Source organism: Balaenoptera ricei, chromosome 17 (assembly GCF_028023285.1).
Source record: "Balaenoptera ricei isolate mBalRic1 chromosome 17, mBalRic1.hap2, whole genome shotgun sequence".
In the NCBI taxonomy this organism is placed as follows: Eukaryota; Metazoa; Chordata; class Mammalia; order Artiodactyla; family Balaenopteridae; genus Balaenoptera; species Balaenoptera ricei.
Genome location: NC_082655.1, coordinates 12,084,841 through 12,109,031, shown reverse-complemented (window position 1 = coordinate 12,109,031; position 24,191 = coordinate 12,084,841). Strand labels below are relative to the sequence as shown.

The 24,191-nt window shown below is 39.1% G+C and overlaps 1 long non-coding RNA gene across 1 annotated transcript in view; it reads right to left on the bottom strand.

Annotated features, from left to right (window-relative positions):
• Window positions 1-21,752: 21,752 nt before the first annotated feature.
• The window catches only part of LOC132351825 (uncharacterized), a 95,518-nt gene continuing 93,079 nt past the window's right edge, over window positions 21,753-24,191 (bottom strand). The window contains exons 2-3 of the long non-coding RNA XR_009498496.1: window positions 23,373-23,491; window positions 21,753-21,853 (exon numbers count right to left, since the gene is read on the bottom strand). This is a non-coding gene — a long non-coding RNA (uncharacterized LOC132351825). The remainder of the gene's footprint in view (window positions 21,854-23,372; window positions 23,492-24,191) is intronic.

The following is a 24,191-nucleotide window of genomic DNA, read 5'->3' as shown; positions in this document are numbered from 1 at the left end:
CCATCTGCCAGGTGTTGGACTAAGGGCTTTACAATCGCTGTACATGTGTCCTTTCAATAACAACACTGGATTGATGTAAACGGTTTAGGTGGCATGCCTGAGATGGCACAGCGAGCCATGGCAGAAGTAGGAGTCAGACCCCCAGCTGCCCGATGCTAATGTCCCAGCTCTCAAGGCTGCTCAATCACTGGTCACGGTGGCTTCACGAGAAAGTCGTCCCACCAGAAACATTTCTCTAAGAAGAGAAAATAAGCACTGGTTCTGACAACTACCCACTGAGTTAGAATCAGCCACAGGAAGTCAATTCACTCACCGCAAGTCAACCCCAGGATGCACAGCCTTGCAAACCCAGGAGTCTTTATTACCCTCCGATCTTCATCTTCCAAATCCTCTCAGTTCAGAATCCAAAGCCATCTTGCTTCAGCTCTGTTTGCTCTGTCCATGCCTCTTCATATTTGCTGGGGAGTAGGCGTGGAGGGAAGGATTTATGCATATCGTGTATGAAATTCAACTGAGGTGCCCAGGGCATTTGGGGAGAGTGGTGGAATCCTGAGATTTTTGTATAGAAGCGACTTCCTGCCTCAGCTCTTTGCAGGCGCCCATCCTTTCTTCTTAAACCTTTGCAGTTCCCTCTTGTGTCTCTGCTCCTGTGTCTCTCTGCTTTGGCTCACTCTTCACATTGCTGCTCGAGTGGCCTTTGTAGGGCCAGTTGAGCCTGTGGCCTTTATAATACAAGGGAGAGTCTCAGAGCTCCCAGATTTCATCTCATGCTCTTAAACTCACCCTCACCCCAGCTCATTCCTGCATGCCCAAGCCTCATGATGGTCCTTGAATTTTCCATGGCCTTTTGCAGGTCCCTCTGTGCATCCTGTTATCTTTGTCTGGACTCCACTTTTTTCCCCTATTTTTCTTGGCTATCTGCTATTTCTTCACGGTCAAGCTCAGGCAACAGGCTTTTGTGTAGGGCATTCTAGGTGGTATTACCTTGCTTCCTCTTCTGTGCTCTTGTGGTACAATGTACCTAAGTCAATTCTGACACGTCTCCCATTTTGCTATTGCTAGTTCTATTTGTCTCTGTTTTTCCTGCTGGGCCATGAGCTCTGTAAGGACAGGGATGATGTCACACTCATTTTTATATGCTTGTTACCTAGCACATAGCTTGGTACATAGCAGGTGCTCAATACACACCTACGAAGTTTAATTGAATGGAGAGCCTCAGGCATGAAGAGTAACTGACAAAAATTGTATAAAACTTGGGAAAGAATTTGAATAGTCTCCAGCACTTATTAAAGAGTAAAGAATAATATTTTTAAAAATTATAGTCTTCATGTTGGCTTTTAAAAGATAAAGTTTGGGGTATTGAAATACTCAAAACAAAACAAACAACCAAAAAAATGCACACGAAAATTTTTATTTTTAGGCTCCCTCTAGAACTTTCCGAGAAGTCAGGTTCTATTTATGTATTTAATTAACCTCTGTCCCCAGTGGTTTCTTATGAGGACTTTCTGTTTGAAGAGTTTATAACAGTGAATAGTCCTGAAACTGTGACTGATGTTGCTTAGTTAGATTGATTTCCCGGTTCTCCAGGATTACCATTAAGGTTGTATTTCTTCATTAGGTTTCCTGCCATCACCTCCTCAGTTCCTCTGCTTCCAGGTCCAGCCACCTTCTTGGCTCCTTGTCAGGCCACCAAAAAGATAAGGAAAGGAAAGGGAAGAGGTAGTGGAAATGAAGAAAAAAGAGAAGGAAGAAGAGTTGTGATACTTCTGAATTGCCTTTACAATTCACAACAACCTGTTTTTTTATTGTCGATATCAGTTGTTTGCTTGACCTAGCACTAGGTGACATAAATGAGGTAGGGGTACCTAGGTCATGCAAAACCTCATGCATGTGGAGATTTTGGAGGGATGAGATGAATAATGTATGCAACATTCTTGCATTATGAAAGATCCATACTTAAGAATGTACCCATTTTTTCCCTCTAAGGTCCATTTACCTGGTTATGGTAATGGACCTACACTGTTGGCAAACTTGGAGCATAATTTCCATCTTGGGCCACACAGCCCCTATAGAATTGATAGGTTTTATTGGCTCTTTTATATTATTCCCTGCAGACTCACAGACTTAGAGAGCGAACTTATGGTTACCGGGGGGACGGGTGGGGGGAAGAGATAGTTAGGGAGTTTGAGATCGACATGTACACACTGCTATATTTAAAAAGGATAACCAACAAGGACCTACTGTACAGCACAGGGAGCTCTGCTCAATGTTATGTGGCAGCCTGGATGGGAGGGGAGTCTGGGGGGAGAATGGATACATGTATATGTATGGCTGAGTCCCTTTGCTGTGCACCTGAAACTATCACAACATTGTGAATTGGCTATACTCCAATATAAAATTAAGAGTTAAAAAAAATTTCATTTTCAAGCTTTACTCAAGGGCTTAAAAAAGAATCTTCATTAGCAATCTATTAAACTTTTCATCTGTAATCATTTTTCCTGTTTTGCTTTTCCTCCTGCACTCCCCACATACATATTAAGTCTGATATGATGACCTGACCATTACTCCTTCTGAGAGCTGATGTATGATCACAAAGACTCTTCAGCCTGATGTCTTATCTCCTCAACTGCCTTCCTTTTCCCATAGGTTTGCTGTTTGTATCCCCAAAGAAACAGAGGGACATTTTCTACGCTTCGCTGTCATTGTTCTTCTTGCATCTTATCACGAGCTTATCATGGTCAACATGGCATCTTGGAAAAGTGGTCTTCTGTAGAAAGGGTGACACTTCATGATTGAATTGAATCTACCTTGAGAGATGGTGCTAATCAGACTAATCCTTTTGCAGTCTTTTTTTTTTTTTTAATTTCATGCCATTCTCTTTCCATGTCCCTACTCACTCCACCTCTTGCCTCTTCTTGGTCATTTCAAAACAATCTTCTAAAAATCAACTCTGAGCCTCATTAAGGGAAGGGTCCCCTCTTATTCATCTCTGAACCTACAGCTCAGCGATTGCTTCCCATTAACTGAATTTGCTCTGGTTTAGTCTATCTTCTCCTTTGTCACCTGGACCATAAATGTGCCACAGTTGGGGTAAAGTGAGTTCTTCGATAGTGTTCTGATGGGGCTGCCAGGGATCAGGTTTTGGAATCAGATTAGGGCATAAGCAATAGGTTCCTCCTTGCGAGGCAAGTTATTTGTAAATAGTGAAGTCAGAAAAATCAGTGCTTGAAGGATACGTAGAGATGCTTTTATCCAAGATCTATTGATATAAAATTATATACAATTAGGTGTAGACAAGTATGGTAAATGTGATCAGGTAGGCATGAGACCCCAGAATCCGGCAGGATCAGATCTAAGGTGAGTTCAAGCATAAGAAAAGTGGGACAGCAGGAAAAACAGACAGAAATTTCCTTACTCCATAATAACTGAGACACGTTCACAAGTGGCCCCAAAGCGTATATATCTCATCATCCATCCATCCATGCATCCATTCCATTCATCCTTCCTTAATCTACCCATTCAATTAGTATTTATTGGGAGCCCATTATAAGCCACCAATGAAGCCATGTGCTGTAGCTATCAACATGTAGAATATAGATGTTCCTGCCCTTGGTGAGTTTATAATTTGCTCAGAAGTGAAAGGATATAGACAAGTTCAGCAATACTCAATTCCAAAAAAGTCCATTAATTCCTCCCCTCCCCCCCAAAAAAAGACAAGTAGGTACATTTGGATATTCAATGAAATCAGATATTTGGTAAAAACAACAAAAGAAACAAAAGAGGGGGGTAGTGAACAGTGAATATTTCTGATTGATTCATTGGGATGGATTAAGGTATGGTGAAGTTCCTTGGATTTCTTTCTTTGTAAATCTGCCCCCTTTCTCTGATTTTTAGCAAAGAAAAACAAAAATTCCAGGGTGAAGTTTAACAGTCGAATGGGTAGAATAAAGCATTACTGGGAGTCTTTGACTTTTCCCAATCTAGAATTTTAAGCAGCTGAACAAGAAACCCCATAACGTTACAGTATTTTCCCTTTCTCCGAAGGACATTCATGACTGTTGCTTGGTGTCTGAATTCTTTGGATTAAACATTTCTGGATCTCACCATGGTTGTTGAATATAGGCAAACACATAGCCTAAGATTTTAAATTCCATTTCAGAGATTCCCCTGGCAGGCTTTTGACAACCCATAAAATGCAGTGTTGCAAATGTGTTACCTCTCTTTTAGACCAAAAACACTTATATGGTACATTTCATCTAATGAGACATATTAAGGAGAAATAAATATATGCCTTCTATAGGAGGGTGAAGGTAAAAATTGAAAGAAAAAAGAGGGAGTGTTAAAAGGAAGAAAACCTTAATCATTTTACAGCTGAAAGCTTGTACCGTGTTGCCAAGCTCTCCCTATCACCCTATAATAGAGTTATATATATATAAAATCGCATTTGCTTTACCCATTCATCCATTGGCACTTAGGTTGTTTTCATATCTTGGCTATTGTGAATAATGCTGCAATGAGCTTGGGAATGCAGATATCTCTGTGTGATCCTATTTTTGTTTCTTTAATAAACCTTCAAGGTGATTCTGACGGTTCAGACTAGCATCGTCAATAGAAATATAATGTGAGACATATGTAAATTTTTAATAGCTATATTTAAAAAAATAAAAACAGGTGAAATTAATTTTAATAGTATACTTTAACGCATATATCCAAAACATTATCACTTCAACATATAATTAATACAAACAATTACTAATGAATATTTTACATTTTGTATTCAATCTTTGAAATCTGGCATGCATTTAATACTTACAGCACAGCTCAATTCAGATGCTCAATTTTAAAGTGAAATACAGTCCTACCAAAACAATAAAGTTCTGTATAGTGGCAAAAATATTTTACACTGCCTTAGTTTTTAAATTTAAATGAGTTAAAAATAAACAAATTTTAGTTTATCACTTACACTAACTGCATTGCAAGTGCTCAATGGTCACAGGTGGCACGTGGCTACCATACTGCACGGCAGGTGCAGACACTCGTTGCCCACAAGTTCCAAACTCATTAGTTTTCGGGACTTCCCTGGCAGTCCAGTGGGTAGGACTCGGCCTTTTCACTGCTGTGGGCCTGGGTTCGACCCCTGATGGGGGAACAAAGATCCCGCAAGTCTCAAGGTGAGGCCAAAAACAAAACAAACTCATTAGTTTTTTACTTTTGATTGTTTCTCAGGCAACTAAGTCGGAAATTATCATAAGGTGCTGCCCTTTCAACCCCAGGCATTTACCTGGCAAACTATCATAATTCTGCACAACCCAGATCAGTGATGTTTTATTTCCTTGACCACCATCCCAGAATCTGTGCCCTCTTCTCCATAATAGGTATGAATACTTTGCTTGGGGCTACCTTTCCACCTGATTTACACTGACATGATTATAACAGATGCTAATATATGTCAACTAGTTATGAGCCCCTTTGAAGCTGCCAGGGCGGAACCTCATTTGTCTTTGCACATTAGTGCTCAATAATTTTGTATCAAATTGAATGAAATCAGTTATTTTTCAGTGTTCTGAAAGATATCTTTGAATAATGGTTTTAGATAGAATGGCCTTGTGTTGCCTTCACACTTGTATCCTGACCCCATTAGAGATTTCATTCATTTATTTATTTTATCCAAAAATTATATGCTGGGTGTGTGTCAAGTGCTAAGCTCACATGCCATGGCAGTAAGGGCAGGCTAGGTTATAACACATGTAACCTAAAAACAAAGTGGATTAAAATGATGGGACTTATTTATTGCATACTGTATAGATCCACTGGGGCTTAGCTGGGACCCTGATCTATGTTATGTGCCCACCTGGACCCAGGCTAATGAAGCCGCCATTGGGAACACTGCCAATCATTGGCAAAAGGCAAGGAAACAGTAAGATGTGCATTGTCCGTGTGACATGAAATGGTGCCTGTCAGTTCCATTTTCCTGTCATTAACTAAAGCAAGTCACATAGCCTCGTCTAACTTATAGAGGGCAGGAAGTGCAACCCTATCTTGTGCCTGGAAGGTGGAGAGTCCTAATATCAGTGAGTAGCTTTAATACCTACCATGATGAGCAGACACAGAGAATACCCACTTTCATAGATTACATTGTCTAATGGGAGAGCCATTAATCAAAGCACTGTACTTAAGTATTGAGTGATGATCATGAGAAGTGTTGCAAAGCAGAGGTATGTGTTGCCTGTGAGAACATAGAAGAAACAGATTTGGGAACTGAGAGATTATAGGAATTGACTAGGTGAGGATGGAAAGAGTGTAGGCAACAGAACACCATGTGCAACAGAACAAGCAACAGAACAGCAACAGAAACAGCATGTGCAAAGGCCCTGAGGTTGGAGGGAATCTGGTATATTTCAGTATGGGAAAGCCCACTGTGACTGAAGGGCTAAAAGAAGAGACAGATAATGCTGGAAGTGTAAGCTATGACTTTCTTATAAATTCAGTGGGAAACGCTTAAAGTGTTTTAGGCTTGAAATGGCAGCCTTGTTTTTCGAAGTTGAAGAGAGTTATTTCAGTAGAGTGGAGGGGCTGGAAGATATTGGTTGAGCACTTAATCAAGGGGATAGTTGTTAGCTGGAGAGAAAAGGTAAGGCTAGGAAGAGAATAGCAGTGGCCTTTTGTGGAAAGACTTTCTTTAGATGTGATCTGTGACTAGAAGAAAATGTAAATTTTAGATGGCAAAGAGATGAGAGGGTGTTTCTATAGGAGTCTTAGTTTATTCACCCATTGTGATCAAGGAATTAACACAACCAAGATGTTTTATGTATATCTTTTATACCTCACATAATCTTTACATGACCAGGAGGCTCAGGGAAATTATTTATACAAGCTCCATGGCAGCCCATGGTAGAGCTGAGATTCCAGTGTGAGACCCTTTAGTGCATCTTGACTCTTGGATAAAAAAAGGATGTGAGGTTGTTGGAGTAGATGGTCTTTAAGGTGCATTTCAGTCTTTTTAAAAGATACATACTCCCCAGAGATAGGTCTGGCGGCAGAAATTGCATCGGTTCTTTTCTTTATTTCTGTAATTCACTAAATCTCTGTCACGCTTCTTTCATTATGCTGACTTTTTACCAAGGAAATTTCAAGACTTTTTTTCCTCAATGGACCTATTAAAGTCCACAGGGTGTGTGCGTTATCAAAATCAAGAACCTGACCTACTTTTTGCGTTTTTATGCTTCTATTCATCTTCTCTTGTCTTTGACCTCTTACTTTAATTAATTTCCAAAGTGTATTACCAGAAATTGCCTACCCACCGTATCACTTGCTTACTACCATTCAGATGTTAGAAGCTGATTCATTAGCTGGTCCCACCCAATCAGCAAAAGGCTAGAATACAGCTGCTGCTCCAGTAAATGAACGGGTGTAGGAAGATTTGCGGTTAGCTTTGTCTGTCTCTTTTACTAATCAATGTCAGAGCAGTTTCCTGTGTCTAAGCAAAAAGATGACAGAATGATATTTTGGAGAAATTGTCTTCTTTTCTTGGAGCTTGCTAATGGAGTTTAATTCACTGGTTATTTTTTAGAGAATGATTAAGAGCAATGATTAATTTCCTAGAGAAGATGTTAAATTTTAATTATAGCTTTTAAAATAACTTGTTCTGTAAGAGATATGGGCTAAAGGATCTTTCCAGTAGTTTTCTTAGTAACATTAATAGACATTTCCAGCTTTCTTTAGTAGCCATTCCCTGTGATAAAACTAGTACATATACTTGTTTGTACAGCGTAATAGTTAAATCACAGGCTTCAGAGTTGCACTGCCTTGGTTTAATTCCTCACTGCAGTACTTAATGATTATTTTAAAATTAACCAAATTACTTAAGCCCTCTAAGGCTCAGTTTTCTCATCTGTAAAATGCAGATTATGATAATTTGTATCTTATTGAGTTCTGTAATATTTAAATGAAATAAGTACATAAAGTTTCCCTAATAATGCTAGCTATTGTTGCTATTTATATCACATGAGCACACACAAGCATGCACACACACACACACACACAGAGAGATAGGTAAGGACAAAGGAATATGTATCTGGAGTCTACTTTCCAAGTCAATGTACTATCCAGGACACATGTAGGAAAATGGAAGTCAGCCTAGAAAAAGCTTCTTGTTTCAGTAATTGATGATTTAATGAAGACCTACTGTGTGACAATCTATGATCTTACTATTGAATAAATCATAACTCGTACCTTCAAGGAGTTTAAATTCTAGCAGAAAAGACAAGCCACGACACTCTGCAATAAGAAGTAGGAGGAAGGGAAATAAAAGAAGAGCAGGGGGCTGGGAAAAAATAAGGGGGAGGGAGAAAAGGGGTAAAAAGATGGGGAGAGTGGTTGAGGAAAGGAAGGAGGGGGAAAAGAATCAGCCTCTGGAGTGTGCTTTGCATTAGGAGAAAACACATTTTCTGCTTATATGAAAAGTCGTGATTCTAGACTAAAATTTTGACCTGAGTTGAACTGAATAAACTATGATTTTACAACTTCTGCCTGTTCATTATGTCAATAATAACAAAAACACAAACGACAACCTACATTTACTGAGTTTTGCTAAGTACCAGGCACTGTGCTAAGATCTTTATATGTAGTAACTCATTTAGATTTCATGACACCAAGAGAAAGGTCCCATTTTGCTCCTTTTACAGATGAGAATACTGAGACTTTAATATATTAAGCATCTCTGTGAAGGAAAGCAGTTTGGTGAGGACAGCAAATATGTAAGGTTGTATGATGTTTGGGAATTGAGAATCCAAAGGAATAGATGTTCAGGGTGAGCTGAGACAAGTAGATGTAATACCCTCCCCCGATCTTCTCAGTATCATTGAAAATATTGGGAAGGCCTGGAATTTCTCTAGAAATTCGAACAGTTATTCATGGCATTTTAGTTCTATGTTAATGGAGTCATTCAGGTTGTGCAAACCATTATAACACAGAGCAACATATATAATGACAGTGGCAGGCCCAGGGACCTGGACAGACACAAATGAAGGGGGGCTCAGCCCAGCCTGAACAGTTCGAGAAGACAGCCTTGGAGAAAATGGCCTTGCATGAGATTTAAAGGATGTGTGGGAAAGAGAATTAGTGACGGCAGTGAGGAGATTACAGGTGGAGCAAACAGCATAAGCAAAGGCATGATGAGAAGTAGCTTGGTGTGCTAGAAACCATAATTAGGCAGGTTAAAATGAATACTATTAAATTAATTGTTTAAAGCTGTACTATACATCCATGGGAGAACCCAGAAAGCCTCATTCACATTCTAATTACTTGTTCTTTTCTAGAAAATTCAGGCAACTGAATTATCTGCTTTCCTATGTCTCAGCAAATGGTAGGTGAGGAAGAGAAAGTGATGGTAGAGACAGGTACTCTTAAAAGCAGTGGAAAGAAGGTAACAATTATAAAGTCAGACATAAACATTTTAAATAATAGCAGACTGTAGCCATATATTGATAGTACATGGACAGACCCACAAAGTTCGACAGAACCACGGTTTCAGCTAACCATATCATCATAGTATGCTCTAGCCCAGAGTTAGGGACTGAATGTTTAGGCAGAGATTAGATCAGGAAGGTAAGGCCCCCCATGATGGGATGAATGTCCTTCAGGAAGAGAAAGAGAGGTGAATCGTCCTGTGAAGATTCAGCAGGAAAGCAGCCATCTGCCAACCAGGAAGAGGGCTCTCCCCAACCCTGATCTTGGACTTCCCAACTGCCAGAACCATGAGAAATTGATGTCTGTTGTTTGAGCAACTCAATTAGTGATATTTTGTTATAGCAGCCGCAGCTGACTAAGACACTTAACCCCCCATCCAGGGCATGAATGGTTTCTGGACTATTCCTGGAGAACAGTGGAACATTCACATCTTGATGTGTGTCCGTGATGGGTAACATCACTTCAGCATGTTTGGAGACTGAGGAAGAAGAGGCTAAGATACCTCTCAGGTTTCTGATTTGGGAGTGGCTGGAGGGTGCTGCTATAAATGGAACATTGCGTTAGATTAGGGAGAGCTGCTGGTGTAAGTTTGGATACCTACAACAGAACCAGAGTGAGGTATCCAGCAGACATCGGAATACCTGAAGCTCAGGGAGAGGTCTGGGAGAGCAATTTAGACTTGGGAAATCAGTGGTTGAGTGTAAGTCATTGGGACAATGAGAGTGGAGAATTTTGCATATGAGGCTATGATTGTCCAATGACAAGGGGCAAGACTCCCAAAGAATGCCAACATCAGAAGGTTGAGGAAACCCACCAGGACAATAAAATGGTCTCTCAGCAGTTGACCCTTTCCTCTGATACCCTGCAGCTTTCGTAGGTGCCTCTTCAATGCTGGTGTCCTGAAATAGATAGAAATTTTAGGTCTAGAACAGAGCTGAACTTTCACTGGTCTTATTTAACATCTGTAGTTCTACAAATGTAGTGTCTGTATTAATATTTTGTCAACCATATTCCACTGTTGGCTGTTTTTGAATTTTTAGTCAAACTAAAGCCTCTGTGTTATGTTCTCATTAACTGTTACAAAGCCAATTTTCTATAACTTGTGCAGTCGATTTTTGACCTTAAATATGTCTTGTCTACATTAATTTTTTTAATCCTTTGTTCATTGGTTACCTAAGTAATCAAGAGAGCAATGAGATTATGTTTCATTACTTCAATGAAAGAAGCCAGGTAAATGATTAATAAAAATTATTATCAAAAATATTTCAATTAAAAACTGTGGTTTACTGGGTCAGGCTTCAATACCCTGGGTGGTCATAAAATATTTATCATTCTTTTTTAAATTAATTCTATAAATACGTTCTAAAAGTCTGCTATCTACCAGGCACTGAACTAGGGGCTGGTTGTTCAGGAATGTAAACAGTCCAGTTTCTTCCCTCATGAGTTTGATTCTCAAGTGAGGGAAAGAAGCATTAAGCAAATAAATAGAAATATAAAATCATTATATACCATGAAGGTAAAATACAGGTTCCCATGAGAAAGGATAACAGAGGGATCTATGTTAAATGTTGAGTCAGAGCAGTCTTTTCTGAAGAAGTGGCCTCAAGCTAAATTTGGAAGTGTGAGCCGGCCTCAGCTAAGTGAAGATGAAGTGGATGGGGCGACGCTTCAGGACAGATTGGGGCAAATAAAAGATCCTGAGGACCCAAAAGAAGGTTGACGTGATTGGATGGCAGCACAGATGTGACCTCTGATGGGACCAGTAAGTGAGGAAGAAGCCAAGTCATCCGAGCCTGGTGCACTATGTTAAAGATTTGAATGTGTGTGTGTGTGTGGCGTGTGTGTGTTTGCCAAATACAACGGGAAGCTATTGAAAGATTTTCAGCAAGAAAGCACATTTTTATTTGAGAAAGATGAATCTGGGAAATTAGTTAGAAGGTCAGTGTTAAAGTTCAGGTGAATGATGTTGGCGGCTTGCGCTAGGATGGTGGCAGTCAGGATGGGGAGATTCATGATAGGCTTTGGAATGATGTGTGGAGGAAAGTATAACTAATGATGGCCAGGTTTTTGGCCAGTTCAGCTGGATGAATGGAGGTTAACATTTACCGACATAAGAAGAACAAGGGTAGTAACAGATTTACAAGGGCAGGACAAGATTTCCAACATGGACGTGTTTAGTCTGAAAGCCTGTTGGTTGTTATAACAATTGTGAACATAAGAAATCACACTTCTGGCTAGAGATATAAATCTTAGAGGCCTTGACATAGAGATGAAATTTAAAGCCAATAGATAAAGTTGTGTAGGAGAGATTATAGATCAAGCACTGGCTTGAGATCAATTCCTTAAAAACTCTAACATTTAGAAATTGTGTAAAAGGCCTTAGTTGGCCAAAGCAATTGAGAAGGAAGAGGGGAAAAAGAGAAGGAATTCCTGTACTGTAGTTTCTTGGAACATAAGAGAAATGAGTTTCAGTAAGGAGGGTGTGATTAAATGTTACTAAAATGTCAAGTAAATATTGTTGCATTAAGCACTTCTATCATAGATAGGAAGTCCTTGTGGATAGACATGACTTTATTTACTTTTGGGCCCCTAGACCTTGCCTAGTGTTCTCTCATAGTAGATTCATAATATATTTTTGTAAAATCAGTGAATGAAAAAGGTAGTAAAATTATATTGTTTGCCACTATTTGCATAATATTTTTAATGCATAATTAAAACTATTACAATCACATAGTAAGGTAGTTTTTATCAGCCCCACTGTCCAAATGAAGAATTGGCCTCCTGGAGAAGTTTAAGAGTCTTGCCAAAGCTCAAATGTCTAGCTGTAAAATAGGGCCAGGACAAGTCTATTGTTCTATACCAACAACCCAATTCACTCAGGATGATGGATAAATGACATCATCCAACTAGGTATCAACACAGATGAACATGTGTCATGTTAACACATGTTAAGACATACATCTTGGAATGTATTTGCGTATGGCTCTCTGTGTGTGTATGTGTATCTATATTTCCCCAAACTTGAAATACGATCAAAGACAAAAACCTTGGGTTTGGCAGTCAGCTCATAGAAGTGGTGGCCACATTCCCTAGTGTAAAGGGGGGACATGATCCTAAATAGAGCATGCTGGGTGTTGAGGGGATTGACAGAAGGAAAGAGGCTGACAGTGTGAGATACCAAGAATTCTAGGCACATTCACACACAGCAAACAAGTGCAGCTGCAGTGACATCTTCAGAGAGTACAATAACCTAGAGGGAGGGAATTAGTCATTCTTCCCCTGCTTTGTCTCACGTTGTCATTTGCTGTTAACAACGGTTAACAGATGAAAGGATTACCCTTCCCCCATCATTTCCAGTTCCCATCATCCCTGCAAATCCCCATTAACCAGCCCAAAATGTGGGATGTGGGATGTAGGATGTGCAGGACATCTAGGATTTGGGGAGTTCAATGGATTTTATCCTGATTTCAACTTTGGAAACTGCGTCTTCTGCAATCTCCCTTCTTTTGATTCCTTCTTAGCTGATTTGGGAGCAAATGAGCTCATAAAGAATTTCTTCTTCAGACACACATTTTAAAAGAGAAGACCCTCGTGATCTTTTGTCCTCATGAGGACAGGAGCTTATTATTTCCCAGAATTTTGATTCCTATAAAGTTCTAGCAGAGAATCACAAAATGGAACATTAAAAAGTCCCTCTGTGGCTCTTGGAACCAATGGTCTTAGAAGATATAGTCTGTAGCTCACTACATTAGATATTTCCAAATTCATGATTTTAGGTAAAGGATTCTAATAATGCTTTTGGATAAGCAGCAATGCTTGAAGTAAACTCAGCAGGATCTATAGTCTGGGGGCTCTTAATGGCTTCATGTTATGGGTCATGTTTTCCCAGCTATACCTTTAATGACTTGAACAGCAGTTCAAGTGATGAACCAAAAGGAGTCTGCCATTCTTGGAGATGTTATTAAAAGCTCAGAAATTAGCACACAATGCTAGGCTCATAAAGCTGTCATACAACATTTTCCAACAAGTGTTGAGTCCTGTGAGTGGCTCTTTCTAGAAAGGGTTAGACTGGTAAAATGTTAGGTCATAATTCAACCATAGGCTCTTCTTGGCTAATACAAAAATCTCGTTCTTTGTACTAAGAAAATTTTATATCTAAGAAACCAGTTAACTTTGCTTTATCCTATGCTCTTCAAATTTCCTTAATTATAGAAATTTTGGGTTGTTTTTGGTTTCTTTCTACAATAGGAGTGTGTTTTATTGAACAGAGATTTGGCAAAGTATAACTAATGCCAAGCTTGGGAAGACTTGGGTTCAAATCCTGGCTCTGTCATTTTCTAGGTTACTGCTCTAGCCACTTAGAGTGGAGTGAGCTTGGACAAGTCCTTTTAACTTCTGAAACTCATGGGAATAGTAACACTTGCCTCAACAATCGTTGCAAGGATTAAATGAGGTAATAGGTAAAGTACCAATCACAGTGTTTTGCACGCAGTAAAAGCCTACAAACATTAGCTAAATCTGAATCTGAATCACTGCACAGAGAGAATCAAAATAAAAAAGAAACAAACAAAAGACACTTCCCATTACAATGAAGACTCCTGTGGCAGGCTTTGCAATGCATGCAATAGCACACACACCGAGATCTCACATACCACTCTTTACTGTCTAATTCTTTGCAGCAGGTGTATGCAGGAGAAATGCTTAAGTAACTCAGTACATGTCCTTGGATGCTTTCAGCCTTATTGTAAAGCTAGATTAGTAAAGTAGACTGAAAGCCAGACTTTTGCATTGAACTTCCTTGAGGAAAATCATCCCGGAACTGGAGGGCTAGAAAAGCTATTCAAATACTTTCCTGGGAGATGCAAATTACTTTCTGAATACTGAATAGAAACATTATGACACTCCATTACAGCATTAATGTCGGGTCTGGTCAGGATGCTGAGCATTTATTTTACGCTGTGCAATTGAAAAAACAACATTTTGTTAAGGAAGCTCTTGTGGCCTCACAGGTTCAAGTTTAAAAGGAAGTTTGACTTCCGGCTCTCTTTCACTTTTTAAAATAAGTGAATGCGCTACTTTTTCAGCCAGCAAGGAATTGGTTGCATCCATTGACTTCTTTCTATACAGAATATCCTTATACGAGGGAAGTCCAAGTCAACTCTGTATTTGAAAATTAGCATACATTTACCAGACTTCCGACCAGAATGGAAATCCCTAACTGATCTTTCAACGGCACAGTACAATTCTGTCTTTGCAAAAAAGTGAACCAGCTTTCTGGGAAGGTTTATCTTGTCCTAGCCTGAAACTGGAACACATTAGTCACCACCATAACTTATTAAAATCTAGCAAAACAGTGGGTAAAATAAAATCTCTGGTTGGTATGCTTAATTTGACTAGAAATTGTCAGTTAGCTTCCTGAGAACAGTCTGAATAAAGAGGAGAAGCTGCATCCAATGGGTGAGAAACTTAATAACAACTTACACCTTCAGGCATTTCCAATAAAAAGGGGGCGATATTTTTCCAGACAGGTCTGGAGTCCGGAGGAGATGACTCAGATTCACAAACTATCTCAGACGCTTTATTTTCAGGCCATGAATGTGAAATGTGAGATTCGGTGCCATTCCAATCAACAAACAGCCATGTTAGATATATGCACCTGACCATGAAGCTGAACCAAGTTTGAAAGACAGTTTCCTCCACTGATGCAGGGTCAAGCTACTTTGTGATGAAAATCTGTCCAATCTATGCAAAAGTCTAAGCATGTAAAATAGGGGCTCATGAATTGATTTTAGGGACAAACGGTCTTCACCTAAAACATCACTGAAAAATGTCATTGCTCAAGTCTCCAATTTAGACAAATTATGAAGTATGACATCAAAGTCTGAGGAAGGGAAAAGAAGGTGGGGAGAAAATTGATATTTACTTAGCACCTTCTTTGTTCCTTTAGAGGCACTGTGTGAGTTAATGTGCATACATGTTTTCATTAGTCTCTATTACAACAGTCTGAGGTGGGCATCCTCATCGCCATTTTAGAGAGGCAGAGAGAGAATAGACAACTTGCTCAAGATCACACAGGGAAAAATTCCAATTCAGGTCTTCTGATTATAAAACTAGGGCTTTTTCCTTCTCCTCTCAATTCTCTCCAGCATGTGTCTTATACATCAACAGTTTGGGTGTTATTCAGTAGGATAGCATTCTTGCCAATTTTCTCGAGTCACTTTAGCATGTAGATCTTCATTCCTCTAAGTTAAAGTTAAACTAGCTAATATTCTTGAATGACAGAAACCGAGCCAGGAACTTTATATGTAAAATCTTCTTTAATCACTGTAAAAAGCCTATGACAAGTTCTGGCTCTCATTTTACAGATGGGAAAACAAAATCTTTCAGCACACTTTGCCCAGCATCACTCAGTTCAGAAGTGGCAAGACCAGTTTTGCGCCCAGGTAGTCTGATTCTAGACTTGTTCCTTCAGCTATTACGTTAGGTTAAATATACATGCGTACACTGTGCATTTGCTTTACAAAACTGTGATGACCTGGTTTATTTTCTTCAGAAATACAATCGTACCATCAATGGAACCAATATGGAAACCCATTCTGTGTCCACACACATGCTATGGCTATCTCCTTCCCAAATGATGAGGTTTGATCCTGGGAATGTTGTTGCTTTGCAGCTGAGTATCTCATTTTGGTTGATGGACTGTCATTAAGATGATAAACCTACCAGTCAAAGCTAGTGGCCTGCAATTGATGTATTTATATTGGCAGATCAATTATCAAAATTTTTTGAGAATTGCTTGCCATAAAAGTAAGAAGCCAGTGGACTGCAGTGGTTGGCTTGGACGCACATTCTGATATACTAGACCCTAACCACAGGTGTGATTACCTACAGTAAGGGTGAGGAGTGCCTTTTTTAGGACTTCCTTTACAACAGAAAACTTTATCAACATAACATGAAGTGGATAAGCTTCAAATGCAATTTAAAAGAAAACAATCTCTCATTATACATTTGGATTTATCATCTCTCTTAAATATTGTCAAAAACAGTTAAAGTGTTACTATAATCTTACTAAAGTATGTCAACTCAATTCATCTGGAGACATCATGTAGCCTTTGTCCCTAGAGTTTGTAGAAGATCAAGGGAGAGGGAGGGTGGGAGGGAGGGAGATGCAAGAGGGAAGAGATATGGGAACATATGTATATGTATAACTGATTCACTTTGTTATACAGCAGAAACTAACACACCATTGTAAAGCAATTATGCTCCAATAAAGATGCTAAAAAAAAAAAAAAAAAGATCAAGGGAGGCCTACTCTTTCTTCAAGAGACGTTGCCACTAATCCTCCACCAAAGGGACAAAGAGAACATACAGTTGCTCAAGTCACACTGATTTGTGTCCTCACACTGATAGTAAAACCTATGTCTTAGTCATATGTGGAGTGATTTTTCAATGCTTTAGTTGAACAGAGAGGAAATATTCTTTCCAAAATGACTCTAGCTAATAGAAGTTCTGTTAGATGTTTCTTACAGTTTAATTTAAAGTGTTTCATCTTTTAATATCTGGGTTTGCCTCCAGAAGAAGCCTGTAGCTCTTCTAACTCGTTTTCTTTTTTCAAAGGTTCTCAGACTTTCTCCAAATGACCACAGTGTTTTCATCCAAATTTCCCTTCGTGGCCAGCAAAGATCCCACAGTCTTGGCCTGGGTCGGGCACTCAGAAGGCAGGGCTAAGCATGCCAGGGCAGGGCTGGCCTCTGTTTATGAGGTGCAGAGCTAAGGAGAACCTGATATCTGGGTTAGGAGGGAAGGTAGGCCCAGGAAGCTTGGGGTTGCGGGGGCCTGTTCTAAATGTCTGTTCATAGGGACAATCTTGAAGAAAGAAGTAAATGCACATCGAGGGATCTACAGCAAGGACTAGGTAAGACTTGGATCTCAAAGCCTGATCAGATGCCCTGAGCAATGGTAAGTGACAAAATTAAAGCCGTTCCAATTAGGCCAACATATTTAATAAGACTTGCAGTTTGGCTACAAGCTTGTTTAGACGTACTCAAATGTGAACCCTTCCAAACATAACTGAACAGAAATTAGACAAGATTTTTTGCTGACGTAAGCAACCTCTGTCACAAGTTGAATCTTCACACAGCGATTCTCCATTTAACCAGTGCCCTCTCCACATTTTCAGTGTTAAGATGCATGGCCCTTCCTTCAGAAGCTCAACTTCATGTTTCTGGTCCTCCGCAGAACACCAACACAAAGAGCTCAATACTGAACAGGGTGACTTAGTCAATCATTATGTGGCATTATAAACGTACTAGAGATTGTGAGGGAGTTTTTTTTCTTAAATATAACAGTTTATTTTGGTGAAATTATTATAATTTTAAATCTCTTTTATTGCGTTCCAAAATCTGAGCAATTCTTTTAATTATCATAATTATTTTTGTTTTTCAGTTACATGTATGTGTTTCATAAGTAACATGGCCATTTTCTCTGCATAGATCCAAGCCCCAAGTAGACATGAATGAGTATGCAGCTAATTCTAATCCACTTCCACTGCATGTAGCATTAGTCACTGTGTGGGAACATCTCACTGGCTCAACCTAATAGAACACAAAGATTCTCAGAAAAATGAAAGCCATAGATTATAGCAGAACTCCTTTGCAGCTCACATGTTAGCTCCTTTTCCAAGACCTCATACTTTTAACTCTTGTCCAGGGCCTTTAGGGATTCAGAAAAAAAAAAAAAAAAAAAAGATCAGCCTTAAGTTTCTCTACTGAAATAATATGGGGAAATAGTTGTAATTGGCATCAGAAATTCTAGGCTCAGAATTCATTTTCCCTAGTTACTGACTGCGTAAACATGGAGAGGTCACATTATCTCTCTGAATCTTCACTTTCTAACTAATCAAATCCTTTCTTTGTCTTCACTGTCTCACAAGATTACCCCTTAGATCAACTAAAATATTATAAAATAGCTCAGTACATTGGAAAGCATAAAGAAAATATAAGTAATGCTTATTATATTTTCTCCTCTTGCTATCTTGTCAAAAAAGATAAACTCAACCATGTCTTCAAATAGCCAAAAAGTAGTTGGTGGGTCGGTATAAGGGCTGCCACATACAGTTATGCAGTCTGTACACTGCAAAACTAGGGCTGTCAGGATCGGGTGGAGAGGGGTTGCAATATAACCTGAGATCTACTGACAGAGCCATGTACCCTGGCATGGGTCTGCTTTATTATTTATTTTTGCCAATTAGCACAAAAAGACTATTTGTGTTAACAGAAGCCTGAATAGTACAAGAGAAATCAGGACTCTGCGGAATCAGTCTTGAATATTAAATTAAATATATTTATAGTATCATTCAATTATGTACATCTCAAAAGAAGGAATTTACAATTAGGAAACCTAGATTCTAGCCCTGGCTTTGCTGGAAATCAACAACTTTAAACAATTTCCCCAGCTACCTGGGGCTTCTCATTGCTCACTTGTAGAATGAAGTGGTTCTCTTCCACCTAATCTTGGTTACATTAAATGCAAATGTATTTCTGTAGTACTCTGAAAATGTAGATACTTTCCTCATTCAGTGGGCTGACTGCATCTTATCCAATTATCTGCCTTATTTAAAAATTCCTGACAATCTATTAATTGGTTCCTAAGAACAATAAGCTCAATATTTAAAACCTAGAAAACTCACATAGTCAGCCCCCGCCTGGTGCAAATGAAGCCTGGTGTTCTTCATCCATGGCAAAAAACCCACACCCTCTCTCTATCTCCTTTCTCCATCATGTTTGGTCTCCAAATTCCCTTACTCATCTCACTCAAAAATTGCTTGGTGGCTATTATGTAAAAGATAATTGAGTTAATTGCTTTAGCCTAAACAAACAAGTCCAAACATCGCATGATGGGACTTGCCATTGGCATCTCCAAGGCCTTAAGTTCTAAGGCACCCAGTTTAAACAGTAGGGTTACAGAGTCATGAAGAGTGTGGGGGAAAGGAGCTTATGGAGCATCAAGTTCAGCTTCCTTGTTTTGTAGAGAAGATGTTGAGGCTCTGTGTAGAGCAGGCACTGGCCCCGAATCACGCCATCATGAGTGGCAGCACCTGACTCGGAAACCAGGACATCTGACTTTAGGTGCATTACTTTTCTGATGACATCATGGTTTGGCTATGCCAGCTACATCTCCTGCCATTCTCCCTCTTGCTCATGAAACTCAAGGCCCTCCTACGGCTGCATCTGGTGTCTTTGGGTAGCTTGGGAACAGGTAACCCTTCCTTTTGGAGACCATGCACCAGGGCACATAGCTTTGTGACTAGACCATGAGCTGGTTTGCCAGAATTTCCTCATTTAGACCAAACTGGTTTCCACCTCAGGGCCTTTTGACTGGCTGTTTCCTCTTCTTGGATGACCCTTCTCCCTGTAGATTCCCCTAGAAGGCTCCCTCTTTTCCTTCAACTTGTTCCTCAAATGACACCCCTTATGAGAAGCACTATCTCCTACTCCAACTGAAATCCTTGACCTTGTCATTATTCTCTATACCATGACTGTGCTTTAATATTTTTCATAACCCTTATCTGTCTTCAGTATTATATTTGTATTATTTATTTATTCTTATACTTGATAATTATCTTTTGTCTCCACTTGAATATGAGTTAAAAAGAAAACTTTTTTCTTGTATCCTCCGTCTGGCACCTAGTAGGTGCTCAATACATATTGTTGGATGGATGAATGAATGATTGAGCTTATGGGTGAACTATTCTTCTTAGTTTCCAGAGTGTTTTTTCTTTTTACTCTCTTTTAGTAATGAAGCTTGTTGATTTGGGTGCTTCTAAGAAATTAGATTAGTATAATTCAACCTCAGTTTGATACTCTTTAAATGTCATCTCCATCTTTTATCACTGAGTCATTCTTACTCTTTTTTTCTCTCATCCTACAGAGAAGTACAATGTAAGTAGCAGTAGACTCCCACAAATTTCCTCTTGAAACACAACGATAGCTTCAGAGGTCAACATGCTCTTTGTGCTTTATATCTGCTTCAAATTGATTGACTTTAAAAAGGAACCTCAGAGAAACCTCACACCTTGTCTTTATTAAGGTACTAGTTGTCGACACTTGGTTCATATTGCTCTCCTGCCCAGGATGCTCTGAAGCCAGAACTGTGCTTTTTCATGTGCATAGAGGTCTCAGCAAATGGTGTCATGCTAATTACATTGTCTACTTTAAGCCCAAAATAATGATGGATTGTGGGCTAAGGGTCCCAGTGTTAAAATACTGGCAGTACTTCTTACCTATTATGACATTTTTATTTAGCTCACTCTTTATTTTCCAATCTACTTGTTTTAGAATCACTTCGTTTAAGGGGTTATTACTGATAGTAAGAACATTTTCTTTTCCTGTGGCAGAGAGAAGAGTGTAGAGATTACAGTTGATGCAAGGGCAAATTCAGAAGCAATCCAAGCCAGACTTTGGCCTCTGTGCAGAGCCAAATCCATCAAACAGAGGAGATGAGACAGACTAGTACACCCTATAATTAGCTCTTACCCACAAAGTGGTTTTCAACACGGAAGGGAATACTTGGGTCCTCCATACTAGTGTCTTCTTGTCTCTGAGGGACTTCCTGTAGCCTTGAGGGAAAAATTCTTTACAGATTAGGTATTTCCTTGTTTTAATTTAAGTCTATATATATAATTTACTTAGCCATTCACAAGGTTGGACTGTAAAGTTCTCAAAGGGCACAAAGTACATTTAATCAATATTCAGAGTTTATACACAACCTAGAGTCATTTCAGGTACATAACAGAGTTTGTGAATGAATGAATGAATCAATCAATGCATGAATGAGCAAATAAAGTAGATGAGTGAATTCATTCTTCCTACCTGATTATGTATAATGAGGAATAAACAAAAGAATTCTATTCGTGTAGTTATTTGGATATATCCCAGCCTCTTGCCTCAGTCTGGGACAATTTCAGAGCTCCTTGTAGAATCAATTGAGGCCTCTATTGTGACTGCATCAATTTCTTCTGTCGAGCCCCACTCCATCCAATCTCTTCCTTATAGGTGTGGTTCCCATATGTACTTCCCAATAAACCTCTTGCTTGCAAAGCTCTGCTGCTGAGTCTGTCTCCAGGAAAGCCAACCTAAAATCCTAACCTAAAGAATAGAAAATAAATATCATAGTTGGCTGTCAGTGAATGTTAATTCCTCTTCCTTTTTTCCTTACAACCTGGGCCATGTTTTAAGTGTTTTGCTGCCACAAAATAAGTGATAGGCACATACCTGTAGCATGAATGAAAAGTGCAAACGTCCCCACATGTCCTTTTTTCATTCTGTAGAGTGATAACACAGGTAAAGGCCAAGATGCTGAAATACCAGCCCATTTCATGTGGACTCTGTAAATGAAATTTCAAAGTTCAACTTTGGTAAAGTTTGCTTCCAATAACTTTGAGTTCCTCCCTTTATTAAAAGTAAAGAAAAGCCCAAAGATTTACAGTAGGCTATTTTTATCTCTTAGAGAGAATTGTTTTCCTCCATTTTCTGGGCACAGATCAGCTTCCATTAACAAAGAAACTAAGTTAGTTACCTGCCTCAGTAGTAGTTATGAAGGTTCTCCTAAGAATTATTTGGTTCTCTTTTTACCTACATTCTCAAGCCTGGCATTTAGACCTGCCTCAAAGGAAAGATCACTTGGGTCTAAGCAGGACCCCAGCCATCCCTTTCCACCTTCTCACTTCTGATTCTCCTTTGAGGTAAAATTGCAATGTTTATTGAGCTACCATTTTATGTTAGGCAAGTTTTGACAGATTGCATTTGACCCTGTATGTCTTGTATATTTAAGTGGATTTTAGGCCCCATGATGAATCACTTTGCCTAGGTTTCCTCTCCTGTAATGTGGAGGAAGACACCCTCTGGTAATAGAATATTTTGTTTAATACGGTGTAGACACAGACTCACTTAAATGTACATTCCATTTTTAATGGATTCTTGATGTTAGGAGACGAGTAAGAACAGTTCAATCTACATTTATTGAGCATCTTTCATGAGCTAGGACCACATATTTGTTGACTATTGTTGCAATGATGTTACACAAAAGAAAACCAACCCAAACAAAAGGCTTCTGAACAACAAGCATTTGTTTTCATGGTCAGTCATGGGATTTGGCTACCATTTGGCCGATGGAGGCTGGGCTTGGTAGAGTGGGTCTGCTTTAGGCTATTGGATCTACTGGGCTTGGCTCCAAGAGGTGAATTCAGTTCATATCTGCTTTCTGTGTATTTGTTCTGGAGCCTGGGATAAAGGGGCCATGCTTCCTGAAGAAACCCACCCCCAAGAGTGAAATACAACCCCCCTACTGTTATTGTGTATTGTTATCTGCTATTCTCCATCATAATCTATAATTATATAACAGTTGCCTGTTTACCTGAGCTTTTGAGGGGCAATAGGTCTTAGTCATTTCTAGATCTTGGAAACCGGTGCACAAAAGGCACTCAATAAGTGTTTTTGAGTTAACAGATGCGTAAGTGAATAAAATCTGCATAAATCTATACCAATTCATTCTAAAAGGATTGTGCTAAAATGATGAATGGTTGAGTTACAATCTGTACTTGGGACAAACTTGACCTGCTTGGGTACTTGCTGAGTCCTTTGAAGTTGACATTATGGAACACAAACGACAAATGACCCTCTCCTGTCAGCATTAGTGCCATATACTGGGTGGAATGGACCACTGACCTGACCCACTATGCTTTGTATTCATTCGTGGGAACATGATTAAGTAACTGAGAGATTTCAGCAAACGTCCACACATAGGTCTGAGTTCTTCAAAACATTGCCTTTGGAATTATTAGGAGAAAATTATTTATTATCTACAAAGTATTAAACAAGAACTAGTCCAGTAACACACTTGATTACCTCCTGGAGAGCAGTTCAGGAACAATTCCATCAAGGCAAACAGAAAGCATTCATGGAGAGTCTTCAACATCAGAGATCCAACAGCCAGTTTTCAGAAGCTCAGCTTCAATGGGAGGTGTCTAGAAATGGCCACAGGAGCTATGAGGACTTAGGTTTGACCTCCTCCTTCAACTTTTAGAAATGCATGATGCTGAGAATGTCATTTAACTTCTTTGAGTTTCAATTTTCTCATTTGCGAAGGGGACATCATAATACCTACAGGTAGGTTAATTGTAAAGATTAAATGGGACAACGTATGCTCAGCACCCGGTGATTGTTTCTTCTATGTTTTTGATGCAAAGCACTTTTCTCTTTATATTTTGAAAGTAGCTTTTTTTGTGGAATATTGATGGAACTGTCATTCTTTTCATTAAACTTTTCTTTTGCCTTTATCTTGCTTTGCTATAGAAGTATAAAATTATTTTAGTATTTATCTATCTAAAATTATTATCATTATTACATGGGTAAGTGCCATTAAATTGTCTATTAGGTGATTGGAATTCTGATTCATTTATGAACATTTTCTGTGGCTCAGCTATTTAGCCTTTCTGAGCCTCTGTATAAATTCTTCGTCTCCCTATCTATCTACTCATCACTATTTTCTTATTTATGTGTGCATCCATCCATAAGTCCACCAAAAACACTTCTCATGAAAGAATATGAAAAAGAATATATATATTTGTATAACTGAGTCACTTTGCTGTACAGCAGAAATTAACACATTGTAAATCAACTATACTTCAATAAAATTAAACAAAACATTTTTCATGCCATTCACAA